The 19,822-nt window shown below is 42.6% G+C and overlaps 1 pseudogene across 1 annotated transcript; it reads right to left on the bottom strand.

The window, feature by feature from the left end:
* Positions 1-4,274: 4,274 nt before the first annotated feature.
* On the bottom strand, positions 4,275-18,125 carry LOC309693043 (sodium-coupled monocarboxylate transporter 1-like; annotated as a pseudogene). The gene is made up of 17 exons (XR_014280775.1): positions 17,812-18,125; positions 17,330-17,449; positions 17,139-17,204; positions 16,977-17,028; positions 16,817-16,884; positions 15,884-15,922; positions 15,336-15,451; positions 15,058-15,198; positions 14,594-14,734; positions 14,413-14,501; positions 14,177-14,286; positions 13,983-14,050; positions 11,229-11,315; positions 5,413-5,627; positions 4,913-5,010; positions 4,691-4,779; positions 4,275-4,608 (listed from the first exon to the last, which is right to left on the bottom strand). The product of XR_014280775.1 is annotated as a sodium-coupled monocarboxylate transporter 1-like (transcript).
* Between the last annotated feature and the right edge of the window lie 1,697 nt (positions 18,126-19,822).

Genomic DNA, 19,822 nt, shown 5'->3' on the forward strand with positions numbered 1-19,822 from the left:
TTACAGAAATTTGAGCTAACAAAACAGAGGCTGGATACCTGTGTCCACGAAAAGCTCCTGTGCCAAACAGAAATTTTAATATGGTCTAATCAGCTCTATTTCATGAATGACTTCTTACCAAGCATAATCAGCCTTGGGGTGCTTGGCAGGCTTTTAACATGCAAACTGAACAATATAAATTTGCGTGCACTGAAGCCACAAAATTTAGAAATACACATAGTTGCAAAAAGTTCAGTGACCAATTACCTTTCCTAAGTGACATATGCAATGCAAAAAATAAGAGTATTGTCAATAGGGACCAATTCCCAGTTTTTACATGATCAAAATTATTCACAAAAGGCTTCAATAAACAGAAAATGTGTGCCGACAAGAGAACAGTGCAGAAAAATGAAAAGATATTTGAGCTCGACGCTTTAATGGGTTTAACATGACTTAGTCAGCACTCCGCACCATACAGGTAGTACAAGCACACCTGAAAACACTGACCAGCTAACAGCTTTAAGCATTTGGGCGCAACCTAGTTCACCGATTCACCTGCTGGAAACGTCCAAGTTTCTATCAAGTCTCATAAATCCATCGGCAACTATTACCAAACTAGTCTTTTGAGTCTCCACATTCATAGATATTGACATTTTGACTTAGCATTTGAATGAAAATATCCTGGTAGCTTAAAAGTCAAAACAAACAGTAATAAGAACGCATTTCGGACTTCTCTCGAATAAGTGAAAAAAACACTTACCTTCAGACTGATTAGCAGGTTCCGATCAAACTTTAATGTGTCCCATGCCAGTCCGTTTTAGGGAAAAAGTGTTAAGTGGTTTCATTTAATTTTGAGATACTCCCGCATGGATGAGCAATTTGGAGTCTAGCAGAGTTATCACGAATAGCATATGATCTTCAGATATAATCCAATCAACCTTGCATTTAACCTGATTGAACATCCAGTTACCTCTGACTACTTCTAAGTTGCACATGTTAACGGTCTCATCATTACTCTGTGCTGCAGCGAACTGGATCTGTAGCACAGAATAGTTGATGGCCATGTTGTTCTCCTGCTTTGCAGCTTTATTTGAGTCTTAAAAAGTACCACCTTATACAAAACAAATGAAGGTCCAGTATAAGAAAGAATAAGAAGAGAAAAAAAGGAACACCCTGCTAAATGAAGCCATTTTTAAACATTACTCTAAATGTAGCCATTAGTTTTTGTTGCTGGCCATACAAAAAATAAGTATACTTCAATCATATTCCCCAAGTATACCTTACCTAGTACGTATTCTAATAATGCTTCTTGGGACTATATTGGCTCCCGTTTTAGTACATAACAGTATTCTTGAAATTAACTTTTAGATGTACTTTTTGTTCACCATATTGTACTAGTGTAAAGTGTAGAAGTAAATTTAAATCTAATTTGATATACAAAGAGGTGTTTACAAAGGTTATAAAGCTAGTTATGTAGCTATTTGGTGGTTACGTGTTTTGATATTTACATGTTTACATGTTTGAATGTTTAGACATGCATGTTCAAACCAGTAATAAGTATGTGTTATATCTACCTGGTTGTTTTCCCTGTTTTGATCTGAGTAAGATTTCCTGGCTTCTGAGAGGCCAGTGAAGTATTCATGAGGGCGGCACACAGGAAGTGTGGGTTGTTGTTGCCGTGTGCTAAAAGTAAAGAGGCTGCTAAAAAGTTATCCGTCTCCGTCTTGCTGTTCCTAATTATTCAGAGAGATTCCAAACCATCTAGTGAACCCTCACGTTACACTAGCATAATGTCATAATGTCTACAAGAGTATAGTTAAAATATACTCGACTCTATCACAATACTAACCTTACAAGTATACTATTAATTAATAGTATTAATAATGTTTCACATTGTTTGAACAAACAAATACATTTATTAATATATGAGGTTCCATTCAGTTCAAGGAATTAAATTTTAGTGTGGCTGTTAAAAATTGTGATCGTGGCTCAAGAGTTGGGAGTTCGCCTTGTAATCGGAAGGTTGCTGGTTCGAGCCCCGGCTTGGGCAGTCTCGGTCGTTGTGTCCTTGGGCAAGACACTTCACCCGTTGCCTACTGGTGGTGGTCAGAGGGCCCGGTGGCGCCAGTGTCCGGCAGCCTCGCCTCTGTCAGTGCGCCCCAGGGTGGCTGTGGCTACAATGTAGCTGCCATCACCAGTGTGTGAATGTGTGTGTGAATATAATCTCAGTAACATCACCAATTGTTACATTTGCTGTATTTTACAGCTGTTTCCATGAGTACGGTGAGTTACCGTAAAAATAATGTAATCTCATGGAATTTTCCCACAATTACATGCAAATAACGCGGTTCACCTTTTGCATGCTTTTTTTTTAAACAGCGCATTGTATTCTGCGCTCTGATTGGCTGTAGACCATTGTCAATCAATCTCCTCGTGCGGTGTCATAAAAAAAAACTCTGAAGCGCTGTACTGTATGTTTGTAAGTTTTCTCCCCGACAAACACATCAACATTTTGCACTGTGAAAGGCACCTGCGGGTGCCTTTGGTTTAATCCCATAATACGGGATTTCTTTTTCTACGAAGGTTTGAACTTTGAGTGTTTAAACAAGAGAGAAAAGTTTGAAAATGTTCATGCCTGTCTGAGAAAAGTGTATAAAGGGTGTAGTGGGTGTCAGTCTCACAGCCATTTAAAAGATACAGTTGGATTCTGAAAAGGGGGGTTCTCATAGGGCTATGAAATCTTACACTGCATCTTTCAGTAGGTTGTAGACCCACCTTTAGTAGCAATAACTTGAAATAATGTTTTCTTGAGGACTTATTCAGTCTCTCACATTCCTGTGGAGGAATCTTGGCTCCTTCTCTTTTCAGTATTGCTTCAGTTTGCAGGTATTTGTTCATGCAGAGCTCTGCTAAGATCCTGCCACAGTGTTTTAATTGAGCTGATGTCTGGAGTTTGGACCACTGCAACACCAGACTCTTCTTTTTTGGCCATTCTGTTATAGACTAGCTGGTGTTATTTCATGAAACAATTTGGTCCAAGCTTTAACTGTTGGCCAGAAAGATGGTTTCATATCTTACTATTGAATACTTTGGCATACAAAGGAGTTTGATTGTCTCTGACAGCAAGGTGCCCGGGTCCTGTCGCTGGAAATAGAGCCCAAATTGTAACCTCTCCACCACCGGGCTTGACAATTGTCATGAGGTGGTTGTGTTGAAGTGCTATGTTTAACTTTTGCAAATATGTGGCGCTGTTGTCTTTCTGAAGGATAATGGTCACGTCGTCTTGTGGTTTGTTCAGATTCCACTTTGTGAGCCTGAACCATGCTGCCATGTTCATTTTTATGAAAAAGAGAGCCTGAGGAGTAGCTCTTGGATTTCTTTTCTTCTTTAAGGTCATTGCTGATGTTCCTCCTCCTTAGCATTGTGTAAAACACATACCTCACTGCTCCAGACCTGTAAGCTTCTGCTTTTATAGAGGTGGTCACACTTGCTGATAATCAGTTAATCAAATGCTTTTAATTAGGAGCACACAGTTGCTACACACCCTGCTAATTCCTACGGATTTAGTATGGGTGTATTTAATTTTTTCGCACATTGAATCTGCATTGTGGATTAGTTTTTGTCAGATATAAAATGATGCAGTATGTGCATCAGATGTCGTTCATCTGATGTTGCATTTTATTAATTTTAAGATACATTAAGCACTAGATTATTTTTTGCTGCTCTAATATGTAAAACCATACCATTAAAGAGGGTGTAATTTCTTTTCACCATTACTGTAGCTTTCAGAGTTTCTTGACATTTGGGTTAATAAACCAAAGCTAAAAAAGCTTTGTGACTCATAATAAATAGCATCAAAACTACCTTGAATGTATTCATTGCCTGTTTGTGTGGATTGTATCCTGTGGATGTTTCATTAAAGTCTACGTTTCCCTCCTGGTCAGAGAAATTCAAACATTCCAGAAAGAGAGGAACACTTATGTTTGAACTATTCCGACTATTCCTTCCACAGCATGTCTTTCATCCTGTCTTCCTTCTTTCACTCCATCGCAGCAGATGGCCCCGCCCCTCCCTGAGCCTGGTTCTGCTGGAGGTTTCTTCCTGTTAAAATGGAGTTTTTCCTTCCCTCTGTCGCCAAAGCGCTTGCACAGGGGTCATATGATTGTTGGGTTTTTCTCTGTATGTATTATTGTAGGGTCTACCTTACAATATAAAGTGCCTTGAAGCTTTTGTTGTGATTTGGCGCTGTATAAATAAAACTGAATTGAATTGAAATGTTTATCATGTGGCTTTTTATTAATAATTTGTTAATCTAAACAATAGAAACATGCAATCATCATGTACACAAGTAAATATTTGAAAGTGCTTTCTACTTTTTACTGAGTCACTGGAAAAATAAAAACATTATTGTCTCGCTGACAACTCAGTTCCTTTGGTCTCATTTCTTATGAAGTCAGATGAGTACAATCCTGGATTTGAGCTTTACAGCAGCTTTGTTGTGAAATTCTTCAGCTGTATCGGTCATTAAAAAGATGAGACACGGGTATTGTTGTCAAATTTCCCTACTGCAGGTTTATTGATTCCATCCTCCTTGTTTGGCTGACCAACATTGTCTGTTCCTCCCATGACCTAAGGAAGGAAAAGTACAAGACAGAATTGAGCGCCTGTCATCAGTCGGTTGCTTTTGATACCTTTGCTCTTCAGCACGTACCCCATCTTTGACACGTTTGAACAGGTGATAAGAAAGAGTGTCTTCTTTCATTAGCATAAGTCTTGGGTCCACCGTCTCCCTCAATCCCCCTGAAATGATAAGTGGAAGAACAAATACAAAAAGTCCTTATGAAATAATAAGAAAATGAGATCACAGATCCATTCCCAAGTACAGGTAATTAATGACAAAATCTTTATTTATTTTATTTCATTTGTTTTTTACCTGTCAAGAGACTGATGATTATTCCAACAATAACAGATGTTAAACCTCCAATGACACAGAAGTAAAGGTAGGATGGAGAGTGCCACTGAACCGCATGTCTGGTGGTGAGAGATTAGTAGATATCTTGTTAACAAATGTCTTATTAATGTAATTACACCATATTATGAAAGTATTCTGAAGGCTACAAAGGAATTTGTGAAGACAGTTTGCAAATGAAAAATATATTCAACAAGACTACAGTGCCACTGCGAGCTTGGCTAAAAACCAGCAGTAGGATACTTGGCACATTTATGCTTTCCACCAGGTTTATTATCATTATTATTATTATTATTATTATTATTAATGACCTCACAACACTGCCTTTTACTCACTTTTTTAAAATCATATGGCTTTTTTTACTTTACTATACTTTCGTTCGTTATAGGAAAGCTCGGTCATCCCATCTCACCAGGCAATATTTCATTCATTCATTCATTCAAGACAGACCCGACCACACTTACATGTCATCAGTATTCTGTCCTGGGGTTGTGGTAAAAAGAGTTGGTTCTGTTGGCAGTGGGGTAGTCCAATTGAAACTGCTACCAGTAGTAAAGTTACAACCCTCAGTGCTCAGAAAGAGAGGTCGGGTCATCTCAGGAGGAGAAGGGGATATCATCCCTATAATGCTCACAGAGACAGCTGCAGCCAATCCTGTCACGAGACCACATAGACCTCCCTGTGGACAAATATCAGAATCTTTATTGCCATTGCGCTTTTGAACAACAAAAACTGCATGTAAACCCATTCAGTACAAGTGGAAGGGGGCACTGTTAAGAGAAACAAGTATAGATGTACGATAAATTTTAAACAAAGAAAAAAAAATAGTATGTACAAGTCTGTCTGTGAAGGTTCTCAGTCATCCAGGTCATCGTAGTCAAAGGAGCTTGCAAAGAAAAGCGTCTGGACTTCTTTAAGTTGCTTGAAGACGTTTCACCTCTCATCCGAGAAGCTTCTTCAGTTCTAAGGTCAAATGGTGGGGAGTCCCAGATTTAAACCTAGTGGGAGTATCCCCCCGCAGAGGGACAAAAGGACCCCCTGATGATCCTCTAATCGCCTGAGCCAAGGTGTGAAACTGGGTGTGGGTCCCAATCAGCCAGAGTTTTGGATGAGCTCGTTGCACCGGCTACATAGGGGATGACAATGTTGTTGCGTCTGTCCTTCTTATCAGAATCTTATCGGTGTATCAGAAAAACTCAGGAGAGTTTTCTCCAAGCATGACATCCCGGTGCATTTCAGACCCAGCAACACGCTCAGACAAAAACTGGTTCACCCGAAAGACAAAACCCCAAAACACAGACTTAACAATGTGGTGTATGCGGTACAGTGCAGCGAGGAATGCCCAGACCTCTACATTGGAGAGACCAAACAGCCACTTCACAAGCGCATGGCACAGCATAGAAGAGCCACCTCCACAGGACAAGACTCAGCAGTCCAAATCAAATCAAATCACTTTTATTGTCACATCACATGTGCAGGTATATTGGTACAGTACATGTGAGTGAAATTCTTGTGTGCGAGCTTCACAAGCAACAGAGTTGTGCAAAATACAATAACGTAAACAAGCAAAATACAAGAATGGCTAAATCTGAAACTAATAAATATATGTACAATATATAATAGTATATGCATTTCTGGATGTGTATACTAAATGTTTTTCTACGTGTGTGTGTATACACATATTTTACAAATTAAATAGAGTAAACAATAAAATAAAATATATAAAAACATACAGAGTTGAGACATGTGCAAAACAGTGGCATTAATGTACAGTATGTAGTGCATAATGTTAAAGTTCCAGTAGTGAAGCTGAGGTGTCTATGACGTGTTCAGCAGTCTGATGGCCTGGTGGAAGAAGCTGTCTCTCAGTCTGCTGGTTCGGGACCGGATGCTGCAGAACCTCCTTCCTGAGGGAAGCAGTCTGAACAGTTTATGGCTGGGGTGACTGGAGTCCTTGATGATCCTCCCCGCTTTCCTCAGGCAGCGCTTCCTGTAGATGTCTTGGAGGGAGGGAAGCTCACCTTCAATTATCCGTTCAGAGCACCGCACTACTCTCTGGAGAGCTTTGCAGTTGTAGGCGGTGCTGTTGCCATACCAGGTGGTGATGCATCCAGTGAGGATGCTCTCAATGGCACAGTGATAGAAGGTCCTGAGGATGCGGGGGTTCATGCCAAATCTTTTCAGTCTCCTGAGAAAGAAGAGGCGCTGCTGCGCCTTCTTCACTGTTTTGTTTATGTGTACTAAACACGTAAGATCCTCAGCCGGATGTACTCCAAGGAACCGGAAGCTGCTCACTCTCTCCACAGCAGCGCCGTTGATGGTGATGGGTTTGTGTACTTCTCTGCACCTCCGGAAGTCCACTATCAACTCCTTTGTCTTTGCGACGTTGAGTGTGAGATGGTTGTCTTGACACCAGTGGGTCAGGGCGCTGACCTCCTCCCTGTAGGCCGTCTCATCACCATTGGTGATAAGACCCACCACTGTAGTGTCGTCCGCAAACTTCACAATGATGTTGGAGTTGTTAGTGGCTGTGCAGTCGTAGGTGTAGAGTGAGTACAGGAGAGGGCTCAGTACACACCCCTGTGGAGCACCAGTGTTCAGTGTGATGGGGATGAGGTGATGCTGCCCAGTCTGACCACTTGGCGTCTGTCAGACAGGAAGTTAAGGATCCAGCTGCAGAGGGAGCTTCCCAGTCCTAGATCCTGCAGTTTCCTGTCCAGCTTCGAGGGAACGATGGTATTGAATGCTGAGCTGTAATCTACAAACAGCATCCTCACATATGTGTCTCTCTTCTCCAGGTGTGACAGGGCAGTGTGTAGTGTCAGGGCTATGGCATCATCAGTGGACCTGTTGTGGCGGTATGCGAACTGTAGAGGGTCCAGTGAGTCGGGTAGTGCAGAGCAGATGAAGTCCCTGACCAGCTTCTCGAAGCATTTGCTTACGATGGGGGTCAGGGCTAAAGGTCGCCAGTCGTTCAATGAGGAGATGGTGGAGGATTTGGGTACAGGGACGATGGTGGCCATTTTGAAGCAGGCTGGGACTACAGACAGAGAGAGGGAAAGGTTGAAGATGTGCGTGAACACTCCAGCCAGCTGAGCCGCGCATGACTTGAGGACGCGGCCGGGAATCCCGTCCGGACCAGTAGCTTTGCGTGCGTTCACCTTCCTGAAGCACTTCCGCACATCCTCCTCAGACACAGTGTGCGCACTGACGTCATCCGTGGTGCACACACTGTCCGGTCTCATGGTGTTTGCTGTGTCGAATCTAGCGTAGAATACGTTTAGATCCTCACACAGAGAGGCCGTGGTCTGCGGTGTGCTGGTTTTCCCTCTAAAGTCTGCGATCGTGTTTAGTCCCTGCCACATACTCCGAGGGTTGTCAAACTGTTGCTCCACCCTGTCCCTGTACTCACGTTTGGCTGCTTTGATCGTCTTCTGGAGTTGGTAATGTGCGTGTTTGTGGTCCGATGTGTTCGCGGAGGCAAAGACGGTGCTCCGTGCCGCCAGTGCCGCGCGAACATCTCTGTTAATCCAGGGTTTTTGATTTGGGAAGGATTTAACTGTTCTGGATGGGACGACATCTTCCACGCATTTCCTGATAAATCCGCAGACTGAGTCTGTGTACTCATCAATGTCCCTAGCAGCCACGTGAAACATTTCCCAGTCCGCGTGATCAAAACAGTCCCGCAGCGTAGACTCCGATTGGTCCGTCCAACAGTGCACCGCCCTCCGGGTTGGAGCTTCCTGTTTCAGCTTCTGCCTGTAGGCGGGCAGGAGCAGGACGGAGCGGTGATCTGATTGGCCGAATGGGGCGCGGGGGAGGGCTTTGTACGCATCCCGGAAAGAGGTGTAGCAGTGGTCAAGTAGCCGGTCTCCACGAGTCTTGAAATGGATGTGTTGGTGGAGTTTTGGTGAGACTTTCTTCAGGTTTCCCTTATTAAAGTCTCCGGCTGTGATAAACGCCGCCTCTGGGTGTGCGGTTTCCTCGCTGCTGATCGCGCTGTACAGTTCCCTGAGTGCTCGGTCAGTGTCGGCTTGTGGGGGAATGTAAACGGCCGTAATAATCACTGCTGTAAATTCCCTCGGTAGCCAGAATGGCCGGCACTTAATCATCAGGTACTCCAGGTCCGGTGAGCAGAAGGATTTGACCGGGTGCACGTTCGCATAATCACACCAGCTGTTGTTGATCATGAAACATACACCACCGCCTCTGCTTTTCCCAGTAAGATCCTGTGACCTGTCCGCGCGGTGCACAGAGAACCCCAGTAGTTGTATTGCGGAGTCCGGTACCTTGTCCGATAGCCAGGTTTCTGTGAGGCAGATCACACAGCAGTCCCGCATCTCTCGCTGGAATGAGATCCGTGCCCGATGCTCGCACAGCTTGTTCTCCAGAGACTGCACATTAGCCAGTAATAAACTGGGTAACGGTGGTCTGTTAGTGCGCCGTCTCAGTCGAACCAGAACGCCAGATCTTCTCCCTCTGCGTCGGCGTTTGTGGCCTCCAGGGACAGAGAACAAAGGCGTCTCAGGTGAGATGAATGGGGGGTCTGCAAACGGAGCGTCCGTGTTGCAAAACTTGAACTCCGGAAAGTTATAAGAAAGACCGTCTTTTATGTCCATCTGCATCTTAAGGATAAAGGTCACTCTTTTGAGGATGCCAATGTTCACATTTTGGACAGAGAGGACAGATGGTTTGAAAGAGGAGTGAAAGAAGCCATCTATGTCCACTGTGAGCGACCATCTTTGAACAGAGGCGGGGGTTTACGACACCAATTGTCTGCCATCTATAATCAAGTTTTGAGATCCCTCCCCAGACGCCTTAAAGCCCACTCACATCCTGGGCCATCTGACCTCAGGAATTCGCATGATAAGGTGGGGCCAGGTTTCACAATGAACACACCCGAAACTCTGGCTGATTGGGACCCACACCCAGTTTCACACCTTGGCTCAGGCGATTAGAGGATCATCAGGGGGTCCTTTTGTCCCTCTGCGGGGGGACACTCCCACTAGGTTTATATCTGGGACTCCCCACCATTTGACCTTAGAACTGAAGAAGCTTCTCGGATGAGAGGTGAAACGTCTTCAAGCAACTTAAAGAAGTCCAGACGCTTTTCTTTGCAAGCTCCTTAGACTATGTACAAGTCTGTATACAAGAATGTACAAGTGAGAATACGGTTGCCACACAGTGCTTCAGTCCTCAGAATATTGCACAGTTCCTTCGAAATATTGCACAATTAAAAGACGAACAAGAATATTACACAGTTAAAAAGAAAAAAAATATTGCACAGTTGAAGGTTGTGTTTTTGCAGTGGCTTATCTCCCAAGTGTATTTATAAATGCAACAGCCCTGGCGTATGTGCTGTTTCTGTCTGTTTGTTTTGGCCTTAATTGTCCAGTACCGCCTTCCTGAGGGTAACAGCTGGAACAGGTGATGTGCGGGGTGGGATGTGTCCTTCTGGATGCTGTAGGCTTTCCTGTGGCAGCAGGACCTGTACACCTCCTCCAGGGAAGAGTACAGCTCTTGATCACAGCTGATGATCCTCTGTGCTGTGTTGATGACCCTCTGGAGTGATGCTTACTCCGAAGCAGTACTGCTGGCAAACCACACTGGGATGCAGTGTGTCAGTGTACTTTCAATGGAGCACCTGTAGAAGGACACTAGCAGCTCCTTGGCTAAGGCGTTGTTCTTCAGGACGCTCAGGAAGTGGAGTCGCTGCTGTGCCTTCTTGATCATAGCTGTGGTGTTTGTTTTCCAGGACAGGTCACCACCCAGGTGCAGGCCCAGGAGTCAGAGACCCTCTCCAAACAGTCCCCATTAATGTGTATGGGCTGGGGGTCAGATTTGTTCCTTCTGAGGTCAACTACTATTTCTTTGGGGTTTTTTTGGTATTGACGACCAGATTGTTTCAGCTGCACCTTGATGACATATTTTCGACTTCATCCCTGTATGCAGACTCATCTCCCGTCGTGATGAGCCCAATCACAGTTGTGTCATCAGCAAACTTGTTAAAATTAATATTTACAGCATACGAATGTTGGATGGGTGGGTGGGGGGTGTAGTCGTGAGTGTATAGAGCGTACAGCAGGGGACTCAGCACACATCCCTGAGTTTGGTCATTATTATTTTTATCCTACTGTTAACATTTTTTTTTAAAACATTAAGCATTTAATAAAGTGTTTTTTAATACTGTTAATAAGAAAAATGCTCCCGTACTATGTTATACGATGATAAATTGATGTTAGGTTGATTTAGGAAAATACCAAAATGAGAATGGACTTACTATGGAGTTGACAAATGGACAGAGGACACCCAAACTGAACAGACCGAGTAAAGGACCCCCAGTGACCCCCCAAATGATGGACACTGCCTGTTTGAAGAGACCTGCAGCTCAAAAAACACTTTACAAATGGTCGTATTTACTGAGGTGAAAAATGTACTTATTTACGTAATTAACATGCTTTCTAATAAACAACAACATTCCTGGATAGGGATGGGTACCAGTACCGGTTCTGACAAACGGTAGTAACCAGACCGAAAAGCAGCGCACATTTCGATGTTTTCGTTTTTTTCCTGAGATGTCATACACTTTGGATTCTAGCCAATCATTTTACCTTTGCAAGCGTAGTAGGCGGGCCCAGGTACGTACTGTACGTTCTTTTAGAGCAGAGCTACAGATTAAAAATGCCCAAGGCGAAGCGGTCAAAAGTCTGGCTGTACTTGACAGCAAAAGATGCAAACTCAGCAGCCTGCAACAAGTGCTTTAAGCTGATACTGTGCAAGGGAGGTAACTCCTCGAATCTGATGAAACACCTGGCGACGTGTAGCATTTTGTTAAAAGCCGAGAAGTGCGCCGTATTTGATAGCTTGCTGCGAGACCTCACACCGAGCACATCTACTGCGGGTGTGGCCCCTGTTATCGGACCCGGAGTTAGCAACATCCCCCAAGAACCCGAAGAGGAGAGTCCTGGCCCCTAGCCCTGCCAGTGTAGCAGAAATGATGACGGATGATGATGGCAGCAGCCGTTCTTTTCTGCGTGAGTAGTTTAATGTTGTTTGTGTGTAATTTACGTTGAGTAGGCTAACCACGTTATTAATTTAATGCACGTAAGGTGAACTAGCAAACACCGTCGTAGTTTCATGCGGCTGTCTTCTTGTTTGATGGCAGATACTCCCTTCACCCTGGCCAAAAAGGCTAAAATGACCAAAGAAAAAGAGGGAAACAGCTAAACATGAGAGGTTTTTGGACAAAGTCTGTGTTTATTCCATTGTTTAAGCACTGCTTCCAGCCAAGAGTGATACCATTGTTACGACCCGGCTCAAAAGCCGCAACATAAAAAAGGAGATGAATACCAGAGTATGGGTGAGAAGAGGTTTTATCTTAAAATGGAATAGCAGGTTGGCTAAAAGACAAGGCACAGACAAGTGAGCTCCCTGCAGCTTGCCTCAGGTATGCTTTTATCCACACCTGACTGGGTGTGGCCGATTAGGGGCTGCAGAGGGACGTAACACCTCCCTTAAAAGGGTCCCTCTAGGACCCCTAAACAAATTAAAAGTCCCTCTGAAGCCTTGAACCCTCAAAAATAAGTTGGCATATTTAAGCATGGATGGGCATGAGGATTTGAAGTAACATGTGACCAACACAAAGGAGCACAACAGTCAAACCCAAAATGATTACCTGATCTGCTACAACACAAAACCAAAAGTAGCAACAAATAATCACAACTAAGTGATCTGTTGTCTCCACCACACAAACAGTCACATACAAGTGGCCCTATACCACAACAAGTTACTTTAATCCAAAAAGTTCAGTAAATCAAGCACACTAGTGACCAACCACAAAATGGAGAGCTACGGCCACACAATGATCACATCAAGGGTGGCTCAGCACCCCACAGTGTTATTGCCATCACCTGGCCAACAACACTCACAAGTGATCCAACAAAATAGCCATATTCCCCACAACACTAACGGTCACAACACAAAACACTCACCTCACAAAGATCTCATTAGCATCCATCAACACTGACATATGCACACACATGGTGTACACACAATGCCAACCTAAAAACAGCCTACCTGCCTCAGCTACAGACCATAATCATGAATGGTCTCAAACCTCCTACCAAGTTTGGTGCCACTGATTTACTATGTGCAACTCCCAGCCTAAAACACTAAAAACAACAAAACACTAACTTTACCTATCCTAGTCTTCAGTGGTGTACCAGGCTCGAGGCAACTTTAAACACGAACTCGAGAGCAGGCAGCAGACCAGAGATATAGTCTCCTACCAAACTCTGAAGCGTACCCCCACCCAAAATAGCCACCAAACACAACAAATTAAAACAAGCAAAACAACAAACAAGTGCTTCGCTGAAAGGGCAGCACAGACACCCAGCTGAAACACACTCACTAAAGGGACGTTACTCAATCACAGTGAACACCTTCACTCACCCACTTAAAAGCAATACAAAAAACTGATATGCAATCTCCACTAAAATGTCCAAATATCCCGGACGAGCCGCCACTTATGTTACGACCCAGCTCAAAAGCCGCAACATAAAAACGGAGATGAATAACAGAGTGTTAGTGTGAAGAGGCTTTAGCTTAAAATGGCTTAGCAGGTTGGCTCAAATGGCTTGTACCACCAAGGCAAAGACTAGTGAGCTCCCTGGACACTTGCCTCAGGTATGCTTTTATCCACACCTGACTAGGTGTGGCCAATTAGCACCATCTGAACACACTGAGCAGATTAGAGGCTGCAGAGGGACGTAACACCATATATGCCCTATAGCTGCAGAAAAGGCTAACATTGTTACCTTTTTACAAAAAAACCAGCTAAACATAAGAGGTTTTTGGACAAAGTGTGTGTTCTCCATTCTTTAAGCACCGGTTCGAGCACCGTTTAAGCACCAGCACCGTTTCAAAAGTACCGGTTTGGTACTGGTATCGGATAAAACCTAAATGATACCCATTCCTATTCCTGGATGTGTTTGCCTGAACACATTGACAGCTCTGCATTAACAGATCCCTCTACCTGCATCATATGTCCCATGAGTGATGCCAGTCCAGCCATGGCAACGCATACAATTCCAAAAAACACACCTGCAAAAACATCACATCACAAAATGACATTTTTATCGACTACCAGCCGCATCCATGTAGCAGTAATTAATCTAATATAACATGCAGTCTGTGTTATAAACAAACAACAGGAAACTCGTTATTTACTCAGCCCTTTGGAGATTAAGAGAAGCTTTTTCTCAGATAGTTTAATGCGTGGTTTGATCAGGTCCTCCATGGTCACTGCAGCCATTGCGTTGATTGAAGTAGAAACTGTGCTGAACATGAAGAAATGAACCATGTTTACTCTGGACTAATGGACATAACTGACACTTCAAATGTGGCACAGCTTTAAATGTTACATGCAACATGAATAAAAATATATCAAATTATGTTGTATGAACCTCAGAGAGGCACTATATACTGCAGCAAAAAATAGTCCTGGAAGCCCTTGGTGATCTGCCAAGATATCCATCACCAAATAAGGCAACAGCTGTAAAGGAAAAAAAGATTTTTATTTTAAGATCATAAAATAACTTGAATAAAAACAAACATCCTGTGGTTTCTTTGTTTATGTGTATGGACCTGATCAGGTGATGATCAGGTCCATACACGGATGAAACTTTCCATGGGTCACAGTTCTTATAGAACGAATAAAGACACAGCCCTGAAATCACTGACGATGTCAGGGTGCAAGCTAGGCCTAACACGTTGATGAAGAGAGCTCTGAAAAAACACAACACGAAAAAGTGACGTATGCAAACAAAAATCAGTGTAGCATAGCAAACGAGATTATATTTCTTATCACTGTATGCTGATGATGTCATCATTTATCATAGCTATCTTTTCCGAGTTTATGATAAGAACGTGTCATTTGCCAGCAAACCCCACCAATGTTGTGCCTTTGGCTGAATCAGAATTTACATAGATGTGGAAATAGACGTGTCATATATCGTTGTTTATTGGTGTTTTTTTAATTATTATTATTTTAATTATTAGTTTTGCAAGCTAAACAGGAAGGAAGGAATACATTCCTTTGAATCACTCACAATCTGGCATGTTTAATGCTCTTGCAGGAGTTGTATCTCTGAACTTGAGGTTGGTAGGTCCCATAAATTGAGCTCCAAGTAAAGGCCCCTCCAATGACAAGTGTCCAAAAAGTGTGTCTTCTCAGAGGGTTTATGTCAAAGCTGGGATTACACAATGAGAGGATGATTTTAGTATAACACACACACACACACGCACACGCACACACGCACACACACACACACACACACACACACACACACACACACACACACACACACACACAGACACATATACTCACTCCACAAAGTTAATTCTTCCTCCTTCTTGGGCATCTGACAAGATAGTGGAGATTCCTCCTTTTAAGATCACACTTTTGATTATAACAGACATGTAGCCTGCAAACATTATTCCAATCTGGAAGAAAAATCAGAGATTTGTTTGGTTGGCAGATCTGTATTCTGTAACTATGTTGACAGATTTTGGTCCCAGTTATCAAATTCTTGCTAATTTACATGAATACTGCAAAGAATCAAGACATGACTCAAACGTGGTTGTGGTGTCGATAAAATTAGACTGAAACCTGATTGCAATTTAATTCAGTTTTACTTACATAGCAATGGAATATATTTATATGGTTCCAAATCATAACAAAAGGACATTATATTGTAAGATAAAGACCCTACAATCCAGAGAAAACGCCAGCAATCAAATGGCAGTGTGAACCAAAAAACTCCCTTTTAACAGGAAGAAACGTCAACATCAAGGAGGGGCAGCCATCTACCACAACTATTTGGAGGGCATGTTGTATTGTGTATTTTTTTCAATTTATTTGATCCAGAACCCTACCTGAACAACATCTGTCCACACCACAGCTTTCAGGCCACCCTGTAACAAACGCCACAAAACAAGAAAAATCTCTGTCAAAAAGGTTAGGAAGCTGTATTAATGAACAGAATGCATAACGTGGAAATATGTGACCGTATTCTGTAGTAGAACATTTTCAGAAAGCACAAGTGATGGGAATAACGGCGTTACAAGTAACGACGTTACTTTTTTCAGTAATGAGTAATCGAACTAATTACTATTCCTTTTGTTACAACGCCATTACCGTTACTAACAAGAAAATGCGGTCTGTTACTATTTTTCAACAAACAGACGGCTGAAGCTGTCTTCAGCTTACCGCATCTTATAGAAGTTGCACGGAAGCAGCTGTAATTTGGCACAACACCTGTAGCTAAGGGGCAAAACAATCGCATGAGTGCTGCTGTTTGACTGAGGAAGAATAAAGTGGTCGTGGTAAGCCAATCACATGACCACTTTAAGATGCCAAAGCAACAAGGTGATATATACCAGTTTTTAAATTGTGGTGATAGGCCACGTAAAACCAGAGTCATGATAAACAAGATATACGTGGCGTTTTTTTCCTCAATAGCTTCGTCATGTTAACTGTCTAAGGGCAGCGCAGCGAGACCTCTCTGCTTATGACCATGCAACACATTATGCAATGACGGTTCCAACTTTTGACCCTTAATGATTGCATGTGAAAGCATCAAATTTAAAAAATCAGAGGTGATGTTACATGAGAGATATTTTGTTTTAAAGGGTAAATGGGAAGGGGACCTCGTGAATTTTAGGAAAATGTAAATATTCATTTAATCTCTCCTGAATGTGAAAGTGGGGGTCTCTTAAGGTTCCTGGCTTAGTGATGCTCGATGAGGTTCGACTGACAATGTGATGCACTGCAGTGTGTGTGTCGTATGTAATAAATGTTTTACTAACCAGTGCACAATACAAAGTACAAACAGTGGCTGTCGAAATAATCCCACCCCACAGGTTCATACCAGTCACTGCAAAAAGAAGGGAAATTCATTAACAGGGGAAACACTCTTGTTCAAGATCCCTTCACGAACTTAACTGCTGTGAACTGGAGCTGACATACCTTGGTTCAAAGCCAGAGCTGGAGCATAAATTACAAGTCCAGTGTAGAGCAACTGTGGCAAAGAGTTAGAAAGTCACAGCAACAACATGTCTCTGCTGATACCAACGTAGTTTTATGTGCAGAAGTCAAAGCACTACAAAGATTGAACCACTGGCTTCTTACTACGTTAAAAAAGAAGATCAGCATTCCCAGGAGACGAGTGGCTCTGCTGAAACGCAGCTCCAGATACTTGGCAGAGACCAGACAGAGAAAAGACGCATATTGATACTGATACATGAAACTTCTAGTTCCCCTCACTCCCTACAAATCAGAGGCAAAACTAGTAATAATGTTGTAAACAAAACCACAGTTACCTCATATGTGCTGTTGATGGCCAGTCTGTAGAAAACTGGGAGAAAGACCTCGGATGTGTACACCACTGCTATTACATAGGAAATACTTAAATAGCCAAATATGGCTCCGTAGCGATACACCTACAGACAGGTTGAAAAAGATTTATGGAAACACAAAATAGCAAAACAGCTGGTTGGCTGGTGAAACTTTGCCGGAGATCATTTGAAACGCTGATGCTGCTGATACTGAACGAGCTTTGGAGCAACATATGAACAGTGCTGAACTCTGGTGAGTAACACGAAAACTTTAAATTCGTTATTTGATTTGTTTGAAATTGAAAGCGGTGCACTCAAAGTAATGCTCGGTTAGCTGACTCCAGCCGTCTTCTAATGCACAGAAATCACAGTTTTACGCATTTTGTAAAATTCTAATTTAAGCTCTGAATAAATGTTTGTGCGCTGAGGAAGCTGAGTGCAGATCCAGGACAGTCCCGACACGTTACCTCGGCTGGGTTGGAGAGCACAGTGACGGATGACATGTAGCTGGCAGTGAGGGACATGGAGACAGCCAGGGCATTGAGTTTTCGGCCCCCAGTTAAAAAGTCCCTGGAGGTTCCTTGTTTCCTGCTTCTCCAGGCGTAATAAAAACCAACAGCAGCAGACAGGAGCAGAACGACAGCAAACACTACATAGTCTGCTGCCACGAGCAAGTGAGCATCCCCAGACATTTTATCAGTCGGAGCAAAACTGAAATAAAGCTAAAGCGTTTATCAGGCAGTGCTTTGTAGATCACTGGGAAGGCGGTGTCATCACCTCCAGGTAGTCTATTAAATTGTAAGATAAATTATTCCAGACGGTGCGCGCACGCGTCCTTTCAGTTTAACTTGACACTCAAAGTTAATGAATAAAGTTTAGAAGTTAGAGTTTGAACCCAAACACATAAAACGTGGGTAACAATAGTACTTTGTGCCACCACCAGAAAACTATCAGAAAACTGGATGCATGTGGCTGGTGGATGTCAGACAGGGACGTGCTCTTTGTCCTGAGATTTGGTTCATTTCTGCAAATTACACTGTGTTTGCATTTGGAACACCATGTGTATTTGTTCTGGGCCCTCTTAATAATCGGTTATTGCATTTAAGACACTGTTATGGCATCCTAAGCACTTGTTTAACCATTGTGCTTCTCCATTAAAAGTAATCCTATAGACTAAAGGTGCCAAACATAGGGCCCGTGGGCCAAAAGACTGCCCCACTGGATATCTTTAGAGCTTAAACTTAGGACTTTTGACTGTATTTTCATAAGTTTCACAGTTTTTCCTGATAAAGATGTTCACCATGACCATTCATATTATACACCAAAGTAAGGGATAAATAATTCAATGACAGAAACCTTCCTCTTTTTGTTTGTTTCTCATTCTCAATGGAAATTTTTCATTAGTATTTTTCATTTGTTGTATTGTCATAATGGGTCCACAGTAATAACAATAAATTGTAAGTGGCTGATAAGAGTTTCATAAACTGCCTCTTCTGTTTAGTGATTAGTCGCTTCCCTGGTGTTGTACCTTTTCACATGTGAAGCGATTGTTTTAGTTTCTCACTGTGCAGGGTATAATGCTGGATGCTCGTACGAATAACAATAAAGTTCACTCTAACATTTCATTTGATGGATTTTATGAATCCCACCTTTCCCTTCCCATCTATGTTCTGATTGTTTAGGGTTTAATAACCCCAGCAGGTGCTAAGAATAATTTAGTCACTTTTTATTTTTACAGTGATCCAATGACAGCGGGAATGGGCTCCAGTCCAACCGTGACCCGGAGTGTATATGTGGAAGAAATGGATGGACTATGAGTCAAATTCATTTTAAATGAGCAAGTCACTTGTTAACTTAGGGAGATGTTTCCCAATTGACTCAACGTTTTTCAGTTGGCTCAATGTTTTTGAATGCATCTTCAATCTGTGTGCAGCTGTCCTGTCATGGTTATCTGATCATATATATGTAATGAAATCAAAGGAAGAGGAAAAAGTGGCAGAGTTGGCAAATGGACACAGGATACCCAACACAAACAGACCAAACAGTTCTATAACTTCCACTGACCCCACCCATGATGGTTCTTGCCTGTGAGAGACATCTGAAGTGAAACCTTAAATGCTTTATATACACATGCACATGTTTAAAAAGTTCAAGTGTTTGGTAGGCCACATTTAAGATTCATGCATTTTCATGTTGTGACTTGTATCAACAGATTCTCACTACCTGAGCAAGTAGTCCCATAAGTGATGCCAGGCCAGCCATAGAAACACACAACCCTCCAATACTGCAACCTGCAACAACATCGTGTAACAACTGACATTTTAATCATGAAGATTTATTAACTAATTCAGCTTTAGCCTCAGTCACATACCAGTGCTCAAAGGACAGAGTTCACCATGTACTGTGAACAGATCAGGTACGTACTCAGTGCTCTGGAGATGTAAAGCAATTGTCTGTCAGTCAGTGTGACATTTGGCT

This window comes from Aulonocara stuartgranti (genome assembly GCF_965226115.1).
Source record: "Aulonocara stuartgranti genome assembly, chromosome: 17".
In the NCBI taxonomy this organism is placed as follows: domain Eukaryota; kingdom Metazoa; phylum Chordata; class Actinopteri; order Cichliformes; family Cichlidae; genus Aulonocara; species Aulonocara stuartgranti.